The sequence below is a fragment of the Anarhichas minor genome, unplaced genomic scaffold (assembly GCF_050575085.1).
Source record: "Anarhichas minor isolate MPS153535 unplaced genomic scaffold, ASM5057508v1 ptg000079l, whole genome shotgun sequence".
NCBI classification, from domain to species: Eukaryota; Metazoa; Chordata; class Actinopteri; order Perciformes; family Anarhichadidae; genus Anarhichas; species Anarhichas minor.
Genome location: NW_027466525.1, coordinates 2,477,606 through 2,487,217, shown reverse-complemented (window position 1 = coordinate 2,487,217; position 9,612 = coordinate 2,477,606). Strand labels below are relative to the sequence as shown.

The 9,612-nt window shown below is 40.5% G+C and overlaps 1 long non-coding RNA gene across 1 annotated transcript; it reads left to right on the top strand.

Annotated features, from left to right (window-relative positions):
• Window positions 1–675: 675 nt before the first annotated feature.
• Window positions 676–9,200, top strand: LOC142937959 (uncharacterized). Its single transcript, XR_012949474.1, has 3 exons — window positions 676–763; window positions 1,834–1,945; window positions 8,531–9,200. It is a non-coding gene; the product is annotated as an uncharacterized LOC142937959 (long non-coding RNA).
• The last annotated feature ends 412 nt before the right edge of the window (window positions 9,201–9,612 follow it).

The following is a 9,612-nucleotide window of genomic DNA, read 5'->3' as shown; positions in this document are numbered from 1 at the left end:
GAGATTTCTGAGAAAAAACTTGCCTTTAAAGATATGTTTTGTAAAATAACGTACATTTTGAAGACACTACAGGTGAATAGGATAAAATAATAACTAATGGAACTTGCCCAGTTGATTATTTACATTAAGACAATTATTTTTTGAATTACAAGTGTTCTAAAATCTTGTTTAAATGTTCATGTGACTCGTTATCTAATGGTAACTTTTGGTGAATTCCGGAGAAATACAGATCAAATAGACAAAGTAGTAAAATAAACACCTAAATGTGTATTTTGGATGTTTTCCTTCCACTTATCTGAAAGATGGCATGTTATGGAAGCAAAACAGACCCAGTAAAAGTAAAAGTACAAAAGTTCTACCTTCAAAATATACTCAAGAGTCTGTGTGTGTCTGGTCAGTGCATGCAGTTCAGGTCAGCTGATAAACTATCTCAATGATCCTATACAGCCCATTAGTGAGACACAATTATAGAACGTCTTAAATTAGTGAACACAACACCCCTCCCCCCTTTTTACTTAGTAACCTAATCAGTTTCCTGCAGACTGCAGTTCACACGAGAAGCTACTCTCATTAAGGAAGTGCTTTCCCAATTTCAAAATAAAACACTTCTTCTAAATCATTTGAGATAAACATTCATTTCGTGTTGTGTCATTTCCATGTTAGAACAAAACAGGTTGAGTAGGAAAGTCCTTAACGACAGAGGGAGTTAAATAGAGGTGTGGAGTATTAAAGAACAATCAGGCATATATGTCCGGATTGTCTGGTATGTGGTTCACTTATATATTTATATATTTCATATTTTTTAACTGTCAGCAGCTCAGTCAGGATCTGGTCGTGGTCCTTTGAGGGACTCGGCTCCTCTGCTTGTCTTATCTGAGCGCACTCTGAGTGGTATGTAACGCTAACAGTGACGGCCTGCTGTCCTCTCAACCCTTTCCCAGGGAGGGGGGGGCAGGTCTGGATCTCTGTGTGTGTGTTTATAACTGTGAGAGTGAAAGTGTATGAGCATTTAAGTAGGAAAGAGAAAGCTGTGTGTGTGTGTGTGTGTGAGAGTCAACCCAAGTTTCACTGTGCATGTGTGTGTGTGTGTCTATATTTAGTTGTGTGTGTTAGCATCAATGTTGGCAGAAGTATTCGTACTTTAACATAAGTTAAAAGTAGCCGTACCATGTTCATCACTTTAATGTTGGTAATGCTGGGGACAATTTGAACTGTTTTATAAACTGCTGGCTGACTTAATATGTGACAATAAAACAGGTTAGATTTATTTTCTATTCAAAGCAAAGTGACTAGTAACTAAAAGTACATTATATGCCTCTAAAATGTAGTGGAGTACGTACTGATTAAAAATACTCAAGTAAAGCACAAGTACCGTAAATTGTACTTAAGTACATTCATTGAGTCAACGAACCTGCACCTGTCTGTCCGGGTGTGTATGCCTTTCTAGTGTGTGTGTGTGTGTGTGTGTGTGTGTGTGTGTGTGTGTGTGTGTGTGTGTGTGTGTGTGTGTGTGAGTGTGTGAGAGTGTGTGCTCTGGTCCATACTGGGATGACTGGGTTGGCGTTGACAGTGCTTTGCTCTCTCCATATTTGTACATGGTTAGTGTGTCAAGATGTAGCCAAGGAGCTGAGAGATAAGGAGGGACGTCTGGATGGAGTGTGTGTTTTTAACAGACTCTGTGCGTGTGTGTGTGTGTGTGTGCACATACTCAAGGTGTGTGTGATTTGTTCCTCTTCATTTGTCTACTAAATCATAACCCCAAAATCATAGCTCTGCACTTTAATGTTGTTTTTTTCTCATCAAAAAGTGCAAAAGTTACTTCCTGTTTTTCAGCCAATGAGACGACAGAGCTGCAGATTGTCACGGCGCGCTGTCAGCCCTGATTTCATTAGCCGGCCGGATAAGAGACATGAGGCGACGCAGAGAAATAGAAGGATAATGCACAGTGAGTGTCACTCCTTTTTATTTCCAATTTGTACAAATATGACTTCTTAACACATTTATTTTATGAGGAAATTATAAAGACATACTAAATAAAAAATATATAGTTTACATATTTTTATTCTTCGACATTGATTTTCTAAAATTGAATGTACAGAAGCGACAGTTTGAAAAAAATGAGATTTTCGTGGATAAAATAAAAACATTGCAGGCCGACACCTATATACGTAGTTTATATATAGAAAATAATCTGCAATTATTTGAGGTTGTCGCATTCTGTTGGTGAGTGAGGAGGAATCAGCAAGTTAGTTAAAAAAAATAACTTTCTACTTCAGCAACTTACACTCAAGTCTAAATACATAAGAAAGAATCGAGTGCTCCCGAAATGTTGCACAAAGTCAGAAAAACTCAAAACATGATTGGAGTGTTGTATTGTAGTTTTTTATTTTGGGTGACACAGCCATGGTCCACACAAACACACACACACACACACACACACACACACACACACATGAGTGAAAAATAATGCTTTTGTCTACCCTGTGATTCCGCTCCGCTCCACAATTTCCTCGGTTCTTCCTCTGCCCATGCCATGCTACCCCAACGTATCCTCATACAACAGTTTGTATGATATCTTACAAAAAGTTACTCTTCCTTTTTTCGTGTGTTTTCCTTCAGAAGTTCAGCGACACGTATCAACGCTCGTTACATGCATGAAGTCTTTTTGAAATAAACTTACATCTTCACAAGAAACAACTCAGTTAGATTTAGGCAACAAAACTACTTACTTGGGTTTATGAGAAGGTGGTGAAATACTTTATAGGTTTAAGCACCAAAACTACTTAGTTATGTTTAGGAAATGATTGTGGTTTAGGATGAAATAACTATGAAAGTGGTGTTACTTAATTACAGAAGCTACGTGATAAATACGTCAACATTGAGTTCTAGTTTCACACGGGGCCCGAACAGCAGTCGACTGGGTTTTTACTGTCTTTATACTTCCTGGTTCTTGATTTAGTGGATTACATACGAATTGATTTCATGGGATATCTACGAAATGCAGCCTAAACATTTTCTATGAAAATCAAGTAAAGTTATAAATACTGTATGAGAACAACCTTCCACCAAGTTTCATGAATATTGGGCGGCTGGTTTTGTAGTCAAACAACAAACAAACAAGCTAAAAATAACTAAAAACCTCCTTGTTAAGTAATAATTTGTTTAAAAAAGATCTCCAGCAGAAGATCCTGATCTCCATTCATCAGAAACTCACAAATGTACAGGTCCTTTGGAAAAACGCCTTTATTTTGTCTTTATTTGTACTTTACTTGTATTTACCAATGAATGCAGTCATGGCGACTTGATGTAATTGCCATCGTGGCTCCATTGCACTTCAACTTGAGCAGATGTCCAGTCAACAAATAACTGGAAACACCTGTTTACGTTCGCAGGGCCTTTTAAAAACCGTTCAGACACAATCACACTGAGACAAAGAAATGAAACATTGCTGAAACAATTGAAACAGGACCTCACAGAGACACACAAACACTCGCTCGCACAGTATTCATCCAGTTAGTAATCAGGGAATACGGGAAGTGGTCGTAAATGGCAGAGATGGATCCTGGTTAACTTATTTACCATCAGGCTCTGCTTCCTAAAGCCTCCATTTCTTTTTTCCCTGTTTTAAAAGCTTTTCCGAGTGATAAGCCTCCAGTTCCCCCTCCCACGGGACGGATGATGCTGTTGTCACGGCAACCCCGAGACAACCCACCACCTCCAGACACACTTCCCCCTTCTGTGGTCACAGTGATGTCATCCGAGGCACGGAAACAGACAGAGGGCCGAATACACACAGTAAACACACGCATACACACTTATCACGATGTTGGAGACTTCAGTTGTGTTTCGGGGGGGGTTGTGGTCGGTGGTGGAGCCGCGGTGGGACAGGAGGTGTGTGGTGGTGGTGGGGCTGATAAGGGGGTCCAGTGACCGTGAGAGGGGGAAGCAGACAGCTGACAGGACGGACAGACAGACGGGATGCAGTAGATCATATCTGTGATCGACAGTGATCCTGTAGCTTTATGTTATGCTCATGAGTTTTGAGTAATTCAATTCGGAGACGTCATGTTTTTCTTTCTCCATCAGTTTGGCATGAAGGACATCTCTAAATACCCACGAGCCTCGGTCACAACGTCTTCTCACAGTTTACGTGAACGAAACACGAACTGGTAACAATGGATTACGTATCGTCATCTCATAAACAATTACGTCATGGCACCACGATTAACAATGTTACGTTCAGGCAACAAAACTAACGTTAGGTTTAGGCAACAAGGCCACTTTGTTAGGTTGAGGCAAAACATCACGGTTGGGTTTAAATGAATGGTTTAGGAAAAACGTCACATAATATGTAACTTCACAATAACTTCATAATAACTTCACATTAACTCAACACTTTGGGACACAGATACTAGTCCCGATCTCGGGGTTGAAAGTCCTGTGTTTGTTTGGCCCATGCACCTCCCCTCCCACCCTGTGTGTTTTTCACTTTTTAATATTTAATATTGCACTTATTATCACAATCAACAATTACAAAGTGCTTCACAAAAACAAAGCATCAAATATTCACAAGAAAAACATCATTTTGAGCAGTTATTCTTTGCAGTAACTAATTAGAGTAGGTGTCTCTTTTACGGACATCTGCTGAGTAGCTCTTAAAAACACTAATGATCGTTAACACTCAGTCGGTCTGCAGGGTTCAGTTATCAGCTTTCCTCCGGATGATGAAACTGTGTAACGCCTGTGAACACCGCTTCCTGTAACAGACCTGCTGAAGGAGATCTGCTGTTTATCTCCCTGATAGGCCAGACTCCAGGAACAAAAGTGTTGAGAACAGCAGCGTCTAGTTTCACACACACACACACACACACACACACACACACACACACACACACACACACACACATATTTTATGCACATTTTGAAGTATCGCATTAAAAAGCTGTATGGAAACACCAACATTTGATAAATCTTATTCAATTGCGTTTCACGATCCCTTGATGTTTATTTTTTGCCTTTGTGGAAGAGGTGGTTTGTTCGATTTTAAACATTTTAATAAACGTTTGATGAGTAATCAGCCTGTGAGTACTCGCAGGGCTGGTTGGTTAACTGCTAACACGTGAGACAGCCGGGAACATGCTAGCTCCAGTTAGTCACACAACTTAACAGGAACGCTGTTTATTCAAGAGATATTTTTGTACTTTTGAGACTATCTTGTCTCATGACTCGCAACAAAACGTTCCTCTTAGAGAAAACTTAACTCCTAAAGAAGAATAAAAGTGGATGGAACAACACAGCTAATAAGCTACGATAGCTTTGGAGTCTGTCAGGACGGCTTGCTGATCGTCAACAGCGTGAATTTGCGTGTCAGATTTCAGTTGAACCTGATGAACTGCGAGCGGATTACGCGAATCCACTGGCTATAAAATCACCGAAATGAATTGATTTCGTCACCAAATTTTGCAGTTGCCTCTCTTTATTATTAGTAATATTACCACTATCATTATTATTATTTTCTTTTTTCGTTTTCTCTTACTCCATTTCTCCCCAACACATCAAAGAAAAATGTACGAGTATATGTTTGTGTATTTATGTGTCCATATATGACTTACATTATGTAGCCTCATTCAACTTGCTTCAGTTGCTTTTGTCCCCTTGGCTGTTTTGTTTTATTTTCTTTCTTACCTTGTATATGCTGTATGTCTTCACTTGTTCTGTAAAACACTTTCTCACACATTAACAAATATATTTTTGGAGGGCCCTGTAACTGAGGTAACGAGGCGTAAAAACGGGTCGCGAGGTCAAAACAATGGTCGACTGATGGAGAGGGAAGTGGGAGGGACGAAGGAAAAGGAAGTAGGAAGAGGAGGATGAAAACCCTGTCTCTCTGCCCTGAAGGTGGAAACAGGCTTGTGTGTTTTTCCCACACTGGTGATAGAGCTATCTGTGTCGGTCCCAGTCATCCTGGCAGTGCCTGCCCCCCCCTTCCAACCCTCCACCACAGCCCTGCATGGCTTACAGGCCGTCCTCAGGAGGAGCCAGCCAATAAAGATAAGCTTGACGGAGGAGCCAGCCAATAAAAGATAAGCCCCCGAGGAGCCAGCCAATAAAAGATAAGACCCGGGGCCACGTCTGTGACTTCTTCACTGATCTTCCTTCGGGCAGATACGAGGCTCCGCGCTGATAGGTCTGGCGTCTCACTGGCATCCGCAGAGAAACCCAACACATGTACTGCTCACATAGCAGCATTCAAACAAATAACTCCTCTTGAAGATAAATCCAAAGTCTTCTTCAACAACAGGCTTGTGGCCATCGCTCCTATCAGTAACAGCTTCATAATGGAGTCCATCAGGTTTTCTAACAAGTCCACATGCTAATCATGTAAACCGTTTAGTTTCAAGCTGCTGTCCTAAACGCCTGCTCTATTTGGCAGAGATGCTCCCTGCCATGCTTTGTTGTATTATACCGTATGTGCAAAGTCTTGCAATGCAACAGGCACATATTTCAGGTATTTTAACTTTCACGAGGAATGATTGTGATTAACTGTAAACTCATATCTCATATTCATGGACTACTGTGTTGCCTTTATACAAGCCATGTAAAGAAACAAGTCAAGTATTAAATGCATTATGAAGAAACAAAGGTTGAATATCCTGAAAACTATTTGATTTGGCTGCAAAATATTTACTCGAATGAAGATTTGAAAGACTGTTTCTAAAGCATTTAAATAAAAGTGAACTGGCCTTCTTTGTATGATCCCTAGACATGTAAATAAGTGCTTTAATCAGTGAGCTATTTGTGGCAGTCACGTGGTCGCGCTGGCTTCATACAGCAAGTATAAAATAAGCTTGAATGTCCATCCTTGTTTCCTTCCAAGTCCCTCGAGAGTCTCCCTATTTTACCAAGCAGGCTGAAGTGACACAAGAAGCCCTTATGTTGTATGGTGTGAATAAAAGGTTGGGTAAACTAAAGTGTGGACGACCAACATAAGAAAAAATATTTACATTTTACTAAACGTAACAAAACTAAGGTAAAATAAGTCTATATTGTCTATATTGACAATGTCTCCAGGGTGGAAGTCCTGTGCAAAGGGACATCGACAAAATGGTGGAACTTAATGCTCAGTAGATAAAATACATGTCAAAGTGTCCTGAAGGCGCTTAACGACAAATAGCCCCTGATGCTTAGACCGGCTCCTTGCATGTTAGCTCACTGCCACATGTGTGTGTGTGTGTGTGTGTGTATGTATTATTCATGTTGTGGGGACATAAATCTGTTTACTCAGGCACATTGTGGGGACTCGCCTTCCTCCCTCATCATCATCATTTATTTATATTAAGTTGATCTAATTTTATGTCTTTGTGCACAATAAATGGTGTCTTGAAAGCCTGACCAATACGAGCTGTGTGTGTGTGTGTGTGTGTGTGTGTGTGTATTGCTCCCGTTGCGGGGACATCTGTTTGCACAGTCACATTGTGGGGACTCGCCTTCCTATTGGGGACAAAATGCAAGTCCCCATAACATAATCATTACATTTTAGGGTGAGGACTTTAAGGTTAAGGTAAGTTAAGGCACTTTGGATTAAAGCGCTTCATAAATGCAGCATGTTTACCAAGATGTTGACTTTGGCCTTGGATGTGTAACAGACCCTCCATCACTTTATCCACTCAGCCAATCAGTATCCAGACCTCTTACATTTCCGCTCTTATTTTCCTTTTAAGCGTCTGTGACGCTGAGCTGAGCAGATCACCAGGATGTCAAAGATTAATCAGACAAACTACAGAAAGTGCTTTTTTTTAAAAACTTTTTCTTTTTTTGCCATGATCTACTCCCGCTGTGATCACGAGGCCCACCACAGGAATCTGCAGCGCATTTGATAATCTGACAAATGTTTAATAAAAGGCATTTTTCAGCATGCTTCATTTCGTTCTAATGGACGCTAAATGGGAGGTATACATCGCACATTGGCACATGAAGACAGAGGAGACGTCTTTGAGCCAACAGAGATTGAGTGTGAGTCCTGCTCTCTCTCTCTCTCACACACACACACCCTAACAGCACCCTCAGTGAGCCCCCCTGTTCTCTAGCCGCTAATGACGGACAGCTGAAGGCACACTCCTGGGGCGCCAATCAAATTTGCAGGCCTGTAATTGGATTACGGCGGGCAAGGGGGGAGGGCTTTTATCTCTCCCTCTCTCTGCCTCTTGTTTGTGCTCTTGTCTGCGGGTGAATGATGGACAAAAGAGCAGCCTGTCAACGTCAACTCCAGGCTGACAGAGGATGTGTGTGTGTGTGTGTGTGTTGATTGTTTAGAGGTTTGGAGCCGACGGCCGCTGAGTGCATGACTTTCTATGTGTTTTGGTTTCAATGCATATGTCTATCTGTGTGTGTGTAAATCTGTTTGTAGGCATGTGTGAGTCTCTGTAGTAGTGTGTGTCTGTGTGTGTGTGTGTGTGTGTGTCTGTGTGTAGCAGGCAAAGAGCTAAATATCACTTAGCTCATTGCCTCGTCTCTGTTGCCTTTTCACCAGGGCTCAACACCAGAGCGACACAAAGGCAGCTGTCCCCCGGCCAAGTCGCCTTTAAGGAAAAGAGAAGATGACAAATCACAGACACAATGGAGCGAACAGCCACTGGAGAGGCTCTGCTGAGTGAAGACGCTGCTGGAGATGAAGTGAAAAGTAAAAAGAACAGAAATCCAGGAGAGCAGAGAGGCCTGCAGAGAAAGTCTGATAATGTGAACATCAAAGCACGGTTTGCTCGCAGCTGTATTATCATTGACTTGTGAAAACGGTGGAGACTTTTCATCAAGCTATCAATATTTTAATAAAGTGTAATTAACAATTTATTAATCTGCAAAGCATTATAAAATGATCGATGTTTGGTGTCAGTGGGGTCAGAGAATATTGTTTACATGCATTTATAATAATATTAATACATAAATAATAAACTTTATTTCCAGCTGAGTTAAGGCATAAATGCAACACAAAGTGCTTTACATAAAACAGAAGAAATCTCAAATATTTACAATAAAGCAAGGATAAATATATACCATGAATAGGATACAGTTATAGTAAAAATAGAAAAGATTAAATGTTTGGTTGATAAATACACTCTGGGATAAAGCAATAATAAAAAGAAGTGTCTTAATTGTAAAGTCTATATTTCTGTATTATCAATGTGAAAACCCTGAACATTGTATTTACCTCCACTGATCACCAAAAATGACCTCAAAATAAAATAATTAAAGCATGCAAAGACTGTGAGATTGAAAAACATTCTTGTTGCAGGAACACTGTCCTTTGTCCTTGATTTGATTTAATAGATAATGTTTTTATTATCCAAAAACCACACACACAGTGCTCGGTGTGTTCGGGCTCGGGATGGAGAGAAACTATGTGGGCTGTTGTCGGGTCGGGCCTGATCATAGCTCTAATAATCAAAACCACTATACTGAATGAATTTATCACATTTCAAAGTTTGTTTCTTTTTTTTTGTAAAGGATATTTCCCAAAAAATATCATTCCTCGTGCAAACTACTTGCACTAACCGGTCCAAAACTGATTTATGAACTATATTACAGCTGCTGGAAACACCTGGATGTGACGTCAAC